The sequence below is a fragment of the Pan troglodytes genome, chromosome 13 (assembly GCF_028858775.2).
Source record: "Pan troglodytes isolate AG18354 chromosome 13, NHGRI_mPanTro3-v2.0_pri, whole genome shotgun sequence".
NCBI lineage: Eukaryota > Metazoa > Chordata > Mammalia > Primates > Hominidae > Pan > Pan troglodytes.
Window position 1 is genome coordinate 31174521 of NC_072411.2, and position 9980 is coordinate 31184500.

General features: G+C 48.1%; 1 protein-coding gene and 1 pseudogene across 1 annotated transcript in view; one reads left to right on the forward strand and one right to left on the reverse strand.

Annotated features, from left to right (window-relative positions):
- The window catches only part of LOC129143391 (POTE ankyrin domain family member E), a 55236-nt gene extending 54042 nt beyond the window's left edge, over positions 1-1194 (reverse strand). The window contains exon 1 of the mRNA XM_054679714.2: positions 833-1194. The gene's annotated coding sequence lies outside the window, so the exon portion shown is untranslated. The remainder of the gene's footprint in view (positions 1-832) is intronic.
- On the forward strand, positions 151-9603 carry LOC739293 (uncharacterized; annotated as a pseudogene).
- The last annotated feature ends 377 nt before the right edge of the window (positions 9604-9980 follow it).

Below are 9980 nucleotides of genomic sequence, written 5' to 3' on the forward strand. Positions count from 1 at the left end.
GGTCTCCCCAACACAGAGCATGGGGTGTGGGTGGGAGGTGCAGGCCAGAGAACCGCAGTGGGTGTGGGGGCCCTGCCCTGCTCAAGATTGCACGAGCAAGAACTCTAGAGTCTGGAAAAGAGAAGAGTCACCCGAAGGAGCAAGGAGACCATGGCTGTTGCTGTCCCCACCACCTCTGCAGCCGACCAACACCACTGGCAGTATAGCCCCCGTAGCAACCCTAACCTGACCCCTGCCGCCGGCAGTGTAGCCCCAGGACAGCACACCCAACACATCCTGTGCCAGTTGCAGGCAGTGTAACCCCAATACCCCCCCCCAACCACCCCCTCCACAGGCAGTGTAGCACCCGATAGTGCCCACAACCTGACCCAGCCACAGGTGTTGCTGCACAAGACAGTGCCTCAAAATCGCCGCCCCCACCCCACCACAGGTAGCGCAGCTCCTGATAGCGCACCCTGAGTAAGGGCAGTGCAGCACCCGACAACACTCCTAAACCACCCCCCACTGCCAGCATTGTAGCTCCAAATAACCACCCAAACCACTCCCCGCCCCGGGCAGTGCAGCAGAAAATAGCGCCCCTAACCCCTCCCCCGCCACCGGCAGTACACGTTAGTGCACACAACCTGTCTCCCCTGCACCACCCCCGCCACCACGGGCAGTGTAGCCCCGGATAGCCAGCCAAAACCGCCCCCCTCCACCGCCAGCAATGCAACCTCAGAGAGTGCCCCCAACCAGCCCCCTGACACAGGCAGTGGAGCCTCGGGCAGTGAGCCCCAATAGGACACCCAACCCCTGCCCCCACAGGCGGGCAGTACATCCCCGGATAACTCACCTACACCAGGACATTTCTACCACTTTGGCCGAGCTGCAGTGTCCCACGTCACCACCAACCACAGCAAGGCGAGCCCCAGGGGCTCAGGCTCCAGCCTCCAGCATGCCTCGGTGCCGCTCCCTTCTACTCGTCTTCCTGCCCGGCAGGAGAAGCTCCCGCTACTGGCTGCCCTCCTACCGCTCTGTCTACACCACCAACTGCAGTGAGCCAGTGTCCGAGGCTCCAGCCAGAAACAGGTAGCAGCCATGCCGGATACCAAACGCCCACACTGAAGAGCCTGAAATGACCTGACGCCACCTCCGCATGCTTTACGTACTGAGGTTAGGCACATGTGGTTCCCAGACTACATGTTCTGATTGGATGAGAGAAAAACCTCTAGGCCTACTCTGATTGGACTTTATTTTCATGCTGTGATTGGTTGTCTTAAGACTGGCTCTCATCCAATCAGAACATGATAATAAAGTCCAATCCAAGTAACCCTGGAGGGTTTTTCTCATCCAATCAGAACATGCAGTCAGGAATCCTCCTGTATATAACCGCGGTATACGCCTGCTGCTGAAGGGAAGTCAGGCTCTTCCACGTTCCCGTATTTTCCTGTGGAGCTGCTCAGTGCCCGGCTTAGAGGACCAGGAATGGGTAATCACCAGCCGTACGCTGGAGGCTGGAGCCGCTACACCGTGGCTCGCCTCGCTGCGACTGGTGGTAACCGCGACCGAGACGGCAGTGCGGCGGAAGCGGTAAGAGGAGGAAAAGAGTTTGGGGATAGATGGAGGGGGTAAAGAGGGTGGTTAGTACCAAAGGGAAAAGAGGATAGTGAGCAGGAGAGCGTGTTGCAAAAAGGCGGTGGGGAAAAGATAGTGGGAAAAAAAGTTTTTGGGTAGATGGAGGGAGAAAAACGGGGTGGGGAGCGGGAGGGAGGGAAGGTTTTGCAGAAAGATGGTGGGTAAAATGTTTATGGGTAGATGGAGGAGGAAAAGAGGGTGGCAAGGGGAGGAGGAAAGAGAGGGTGGTGGCGGGGAGAAACAGCGTTGAGCAGTAGAGAGAGAAGGTTTTGTGAAAAGACAGTGGGGAGAAAAGGTTTTGGGTAGATAGAGGGGGAAAAGAGGGTAACAGGTGGGGGAAGGGAAAAGAGTAGCCAGCGGGAGGAAGACAAGGTTTTGCAAAAAGATAGTGGGCAGGAAAGAAAGACGGTGGAGAAAGAAAAGACAGTGGGTAAAAAGGTTTGGGTAGATGGTGGGGGGAAGAGGGTAACGAGGAGGAGGAAAGAGGGTGACGAGAGGGAGCAGGGAAAGAGAGTTGGGGAAAAAATGGGAAAATAGTTTGGGGTAGATGGAAGGCAAAAAAGAGAGTAGCAAGCAGGATAGGGCAAAGAAGAGGACGAGTGGGAAGGGGGGAAGACTGTGAAAAGACCGTAGGGAATATTCTGGGGGGTAGATGGAGGGGGAAAAGGGGGAGGTGAGCAGGAGTGGGGAGAAGGCTTTGCGAAAAGACTATGGTGAAATGTTTTTGGGTAGAGAAGGGAAAGAGGGTGGCAAGGAGGAGCGGGGGAAAAGACGATGAGGAAAACAGTTTTCTGGTAGATGAAGGGCGAAAAAGTGGTGAGCAGCAGGAGTGGGGAGAAGGGTTTGGGAAAAGACGGGAGAAAATGTTTTTGCTTAGATGAAGGAGCAAAAGAGGGTGATGAGAGTGGGATGGGGGGAAAGAAGGTGGCCAGGGAGAAAGGGAAAAGACGGTGGGAAAAAACAGTGGGGAAAGTGGGTAAGTGGATGGGGAAAAGGGTGGTGAGTGAGAGAGTAGAGAAGGCTTTGCGAAATGACGGTGGGGAAAAATGGTGGGGAAAAAGTTTTGGGGTAGATGGAGGAAGAAAACAGGTGGCGAGGGGGAGGAGGCCAAAGGCGGTCGGGAAAAGAAGGTGGGAAAATAATGGTGGGAGACAAAGATTTGGGGTAGATTTTTTTAAATCAAATTATTTGTATTTTTGCTTTTGAGTAGTTATTTATATATTTTGTGTATTAACCCCTTGGCTGATGCATAGTTTGCAAATACTGTCTTCCATTCTCTGGGTTGTTTCTTCGTTCTACTGATTTCTTCCTGTGCTTTGCAGAAGCTTTTAAGTTTTATGTAATTACATCTTTGCTTTTGTTGCTTGTGCTTTTGACAAGTTTAATGTAATTACATCTTTGCTTTTGTTGCTTGTGCTTTTGATGTCTATTTGAAAATTCCTTGTCCTAACCAGTTTCATGAAGGATTTATCCTATGTTTTCTTCTCTAGTAGTTTTATAGTTTCAGGTCCTACATTTAAATCTTTATTTTGAGTAGATTTTTGTATATGGTAAGATAACGGCCTAGATGTATTCCTGTACATGTGGGTGTTGAGTTATCCTAGCAGTTTATTGAAGAGATTGTCCTTCCCGAATGTGTGTTCTTGGTGCCTTTGTTAAAAATGAGTACACCATAAATGTGTGAATTTATTTCTGATTTCTCTATTCTGTTTCACTTGTCTATGTCTGTCATTCCTTCGTTTCTCTGTTTCTCCCCCGCCCCTTTTTTTGATAGTATTATGCTGTTTTGGTATTACCATGCTTACTACAGATTTGTAGTATGTTTTGAAGTCAGATGTGATGCCTCCAGCTTTTTTTATTCTAGATTCTTTTGTCTATCTGAGGTATTTTGCGTTTCCATGTGAATTTTAGGATTTTTTTTTCTATTTCTATGAAGAATGTCTTTTGTAATTTCACATGGATTGCATTGACTCTGTAGATCACATTGGGTGATATAGATATTTTAACAATATTCTTCTAGTGCATGGACATGGGATATCTTTCCATTTACTTGTGTCTGCTTTAATAGCTTTCATCTGTGTTTTATAGTTTTCATTCTGGGATCTTTTGTCTTTTTGGTTAAGTTTATCCCTAGATATAATTTTTTTGGTAATGAAATAGCTTTCTTGATTTCTTTCTTAGGTATTTCACTATTGGTGCATGGGTGTGCTACTGATTTTTATATGTTGATATTGTATCTTGCAACTTGACTAAATTATTTCTAGTAGGTGATTTTGTGTAATCTTTAGGTTTCTCTCTTTCTCTATGTATATATATATGATCATGTCACCTGCAAACAGAGACAGTTTGACTTCCTTTTTTCCAATTTGGATGCCTTTTATTGCATTCTCTTGTCTAATTGCGCTACCTAGGACTTCCAGTACTATGATGAATAAAAGTGGTGTAAAAGTAGCCACACTCGTTCCAGGCCTTAGAGGAAGAGTTTTAACCTTTCCCCATTGATTATGATGTTAGCTGTGGGTTTATCATATATGGCCTTTATTGCGCTATGTTCCTTCTGTACTCATGTTGTTCAGTTTTTGCCATGAAGGAATGTTGATTTTTATTTTTTTCAGCATCTACTGAAATGATTATATGGTTTTTGTTCCTGATTCGCTGAATGTGATGTCGTACATTTATTTATTTGTGTTTTATTAAATCATCCTCATATTCCTGGGATGAATCCCACTTGATCATGGCACATCATCTTTTTATTGTGTTGTCAAGTGCAATTTTCAAGTATTTTGCTGAAAATTTTTTTGCATCTGTGTTCATCAGGGATATTTAAAATGCCCGTGGTTTTCTTTTTGTGTTGTTTCCTGGTCTGGTTTTTGTACCAGGGTCATGCTGTCCTCATAGAACAAGTTTCGAAGACTTCCTTTCTCTTCATTTTTTGGGGAATATTTTGAGTAAAATTGGTATTAGCTCTTTTAAAAATGTTTGGTAGAATTCAGCAGTAAAACCATGATTCTTGTGTTTTTGTTTGACAGAAGACTTTTTATTACTGCTTTAATTATATTACTCATTATTGATCTGTTCCGGTTTTTTGTTTATCATTCTATCTTGGGAATTTGTTATGTGTCCAGAAATTTATCACTTCTCCTAGATTTTCCAACTTGTTTTTATATAGGTGTTTTTAGTAATCTCTTACAATCCTTCATATTTCTGTGTTATCACTTATAATGTCTTTTTTCATCTATGATTTTTTCTTTTTCTTTTCCTTAGTCTAGTTAAAGCTTGTCAGTTTTGATTTTTTTCTAAAAAATCCAGCTCTTTGTTCCATTGACTTTTTGTATTTTTTGTTTCTATTTTTTAAATTTCTTCTCTAATCTTTATGATATTTTTGGTACTAATTTTAGCATTTTATTTTTCTCATTTTTCTCATTACTTCAGGTGTACTGTCAGGTTGGCTATTTGAGATCTTTCTACTTCTCTGATGTAGGTGTTTATAGCTATGCCCTTTTGCTCTTACAACTGCTTTTGCTGCATCCCACAGGATTTGTTATGTTGTGTTTCTATTATTTTTTCAATAAATTTTTAATTTTCTTTTTTTCATTTATTGGTTGTTCATGAGCATGTATTTTAATTTCCATATATTTGTACAGTTTTTCCTCCGGTTATTGATTTCTAGTTCTATTCCACTGTGGTCAGAAAAGATACTTGATATGATTTCAGGTTTTGTTTTTTTTTTTTTTTTTTTGAGACAGAGCCTTGCTCTGTCGCCCAGGCTGGAGTGCAGTGGCGCGATCTTGGCTCACTGCAAGCTCCACCTCCCGGGTTCACGGCATTCTACTGCCTCAGCCTCCCCAGCAGCTAGGACTACAGGCGCACGCCGCCACGCCCAGCTAATTTTTGTATTTTTAGTAGAGACGGGGTTTCACTGTGTTAGCCAGGATGATCTCTGTGATCTCTGTCTCCTGACCTTGTGATCCGCCCCCCGCCGGCCTCTCAAAGTGCTGGGATTACAGGCATGAGCCACCGCGCCCGGCCATGATTTCGGTTTTTAAAAATGTGTTGTGACTTGTTTTTTGGCCTAACGCATAGTCTGTTGTGGAGGATAATCCATATGCTATTCAGTGGAATGTGCATTGTGCAGTTGTGGAATGGAAAGCTGTGTAAATGTTAGGTCTATTCGGTATAGAGTACAGTTTAACTGATGATGTTTTGTTGTCTGGATGATCTGTCCGTTGAAGATAGTGGGGTGTTGATAATAGCGGAGCATTGAGGCATTCTGTTACTGTATTGCAGTCTATGCTTTAAGATCTGTTAATATTTGCTACTGTATTTAGTTGCTTGAGTGCTGGTTGCATATGCACTTGTAATTGTTATGCTGCTGTTTACTTCTTTCTCATTATATAATTATCTTCATATTTTTCTTTTTTTGACTGAAAGTCTATATAATCTAAGTAGAGCTACTCCTGCTTTTTTTGTTTCCACTGGTATGGGATATCATTTATCATGTCTTCACTTTCAGTCTATGTATGTCTATAGGTGAACTGAGTTTCTTGTAGGCAGTATATAATTGGGTCTTGTCTTTTAATCCATTCAGCCACTCTGTCTTAATTGGAGAATTTTATTCATTTATATTCAAGGTTATTATTAACGGTTAAAAACATACTACTGCCATTTGTTACTTGTTTTCTGGTTGTTTTGCTATTCTCTCTTTTTTCTTTTGTTCTTTCTCTCTTCCTTCCTCTTTCTCTTCTCTCTGATCTCTCTCTTTCTTTCTTTTCTTTCCTCCTTCCCTTCCTTCCTGTCTATTTGTAGTGAGGTAATTTTTTCTGGTAGTGTGTTTTAATTGCTTGCTTTTCATTTTTAGGGTGTCTATTATTGATTTTTGTTTTCCAGTTACCATGAGGCTAAACAACATAATTATAACAAGTTATTTTAAACTGAAGAAAACTTAACTTTGATTTGTCCCAGCTACTCCGGAGGCTCAGGTGGGAGGATTGCTTGACCCTGGGAGGCTGAGGTTACAGTGAGTTGAGATCACACCACTGTGAATATAAATAAATAAATAAACAAACAATAGCTTATAATGAATTCTGATTGTAAATTTTGAGATGATGATTGATAAGGTATAAAGAAGAAAGTGCAAATCATTCATAATCTCATTACTCAACTACTCCTAATGTTTTGGTACATATGCTTCCTAATTCATAACTCTCTCTCTCTCTGTCTCTGTCTCTCTCTCTCTCTCACACACACACACACACACACAGGTACACGTAAAATAGATATATTTTACACACAGATACAATTTTATTGTAACATTTTAAGAAAAACAGCTTTGTAATTTTTTATTTAAAAATATTGGCTGGGCGCAGTGGCTCATGCCTGTAATCCTAGCACGATGGGAGGCCGAGGCGGGCAGATCACGAGGTCAGGAGATCGAGACCATCCTGGCTAACACAGTGAAACCCCGTCTCTACTAAAAATACAAAAAAAAAAAAAAAATTAGCCGGGCATGGTGGCGGGTGCCTGTAGTCCCAGCTACTTGGGAGGCTGAGGTAGGAGAATGGCGTGAACCCGGGAGGTGGAGCTTGCAGTGAGCTGAGATGGCACCATTGCACTCCAGCCTGGGTGACAGAGTGAGACTCCATCTCAAAAAAAAAAAAAAAAAACTCAAAACTGACATGGCAGTGGTGAGTGTGGGATCCTGGGCATCCCTGGGAGAATTGGGGCTCCCCCAAGAGCTCCTGGGAGCACTGCTGGGAGGGGCCTTCAAGGTTAGGGTGGCCGGGTAGGGGCTGGGCCTGACCTGAGACCCTGCCCACCAGGCCTTTTCCAGGCCAGGTTTGCTGTGCTGGGTGGGAACGTGGGAGAAGTCACTCTCTGTCTGCGGCCCCCATCGGTGCCTCTGCCACCCGGCCCAGAGGGGGCAGGGACTCCGGGGCGGACAAGGCTGTGGGGGTGGGGATTATACCCAGGATCGGCCAACATTGTCTGCACAAGGGTGGAGGCTGAGAGAGAGGCCTCGGGAATCTGGCTGTGAGGACGGGCCTGGGGTGGCAAAGCCCCCTACATGGGGAACCCTCAGGTTCCGGGCTGCTGACCATGCCCATCCTGCTCCAGCCCACTCCCCCACTGCCCCCGGTGCCACCGACCAAACAGCGGTACCTATGCCAGCTGCTCCTGGATGCCATCCTGGCCAACATCCGCTCACCCTCTTCAACCATTCCCTGTACCGCACAATCATTCCAACCATGACTGCCATCCACAGCCCACCCATCACATACATCCAGCTGGGCTGGGCTTCGCGGAGGGTGGCTGCCTGGCCCTGGGCCATGTGTGCCCAGTGTGGTCACCATGGTGCCTCCCCAAGGCCCCAGTGGTATGCACCCGGAAGCACAGGCTTGAGGACGATGAGCAGCAGAGCATCCCCAGCGTGCTCCAGGGCTTGGTGGCCAGGCTGGAGCCCAGGTGCATGATAAACCTGGACCCTTCTCACTGCAGCAACAATGGCACCGTCCGCCTGATCTGCAAGCTGGGTGAGTGTCCAGGAGGGCCAGGCTGGTGCAGGAAAGCAACCTCCAACCGCAGCCCCAGGTCTCTGCTGTCCAAGCCAGAGGGCACAGTGCCCAGACCCCATCCTGTGTTCACGTGCCGGCAGGCTGTCTGCTCTGTCTTCACATACACTGGGCCCAGGACAGACTGGCCATGCCTCTGCCCCCACCCCCGGAGCCCACTCACCCTCACCTCCCCAACACAGATGCGGCTCTGCTTGCCTGGGGCCTTAGGGAGGTGGCAGGCAGGACCTCTGGGCACCCTTCTATGCAGGTCACTCTGGCTTCAGGTTTGGAAATCCGAGAGTCAGAGAGACATCCAGGCTTTGCCGCAAGCCTCACCAGAACCTCCCGGGGTGTGAAGAGTCCTGTTCGGGAGCAGGGCTGTGAGCCAGGGCAGGCCAGGGCTTGTCCAGGTCACAGGTACAGCCTTGTGTGTTGCAAATGACAAGGACCTCCCAAGTGTGCCACCATGTGCCCACCCACTACCCTACCCAGAGTCCACTGTGGATGGACCAGCAGTGGCTATACAGTGGGCAGACCCAGAGGAGCTGTCTGGGGGCCCAGGGCAGGCAGGGGTCATTCTGGAACACCAGGCTTCCAGTACTGCAGGGACAGCCTCTGTGCACTCCAGCCCCTCCCAGCTCAGGCCCCTCCCTCCCCTCTTCTGACTCCCCCTGCGCGGGCAGCAGTGGGTTTTCCAGTGGTCACCTGAGAGATAGGGGTCTCTGCTCTTCTTCTGTGTCCCTTTGCCCCTTCATCTTGTGTCAGGTCAGTTGTCCAGGGTGGCTGTGTTCAGTGGCTGAGGGGTGAGAAAGCCTACGGCTCAAGGACAGACCCTACTTCTCCCAGAGGCCACTAGGGAGCTCAGCGGGGCTGACAGGTCCTACCAGTCGCTTGGGCACACAAGACCCCATCTGGGTGATGTGGCTCCAAAGAGAGTCATGTTGACAGGGGTCAGTGTCCCTGAGCCCAGAGCTGGCACACAGCAGAGACAGGGCTGGGTCCCCAAGGTTGTCAGAGGCAAAGCCCTGGGCTCCAAATCCCATTCAGATTCAGTTCTTCACTGACGAGGCTCTGGGAGGAGAGCCCGATGGCCAGGCAGGCAGCGTGCAGGGCTCCTCCTGGTGCTTCAGCCAGTCCTGGGTCTGCCACTTCCCAGAGCACTGTCAGGTGTGCAGGGCGTGGGTGCAGCGCCGGCTGCCTCAGGCTCATGCCCACTGTTCTGTTGCAGGCACCAACCCCTTCCTCAGGTCAGTGCACCGCTGTGTGACCTCCAAGCGGCCGCAGCTCCCAGACAAGCACTCGGTTACCACCTTGCTCAACACCTGTGCCCGGAGCATCCACAAGGCCTGCCTCTCAGCTGCATAGCCAGGACTGCAGGGATGGCCCGCAGCTTCATCGGGGCCAAGGACGCATGCCTCCTGTCAGACACTTCTAGGTGTTGGTGTCCATGGAGAGCCTGGAGTTAGGTTAGCTTTCCTTCTTTTCTCTCCTGCCTTGGGGATCTGCCAAATGAAATCCCGCACTTGTACAGACTGATACGGGCGCAGTGGAGCGGGCTGCCTGCAGGGCGTTGGCCGTCTTCTTGGAGAAGGCACTCCATGTGACTTCCTCCACGAAGCCAGACATGGTCCCCAGCCACGATCCTTGGGCTGCTCTCACCACGGCCTGTCCAGGGTCCGGGTGCGTCTCAGCAGCATGAGGGTGTGCTCAGGGTGTTGTTAGAGCGTCTTGTGTGTGCTCGACACACCCCTGCTGCTTTCTATAGGAGAACACAGAGGACATAGGAAACCCTTCAAACACACATGGGATTCTCTG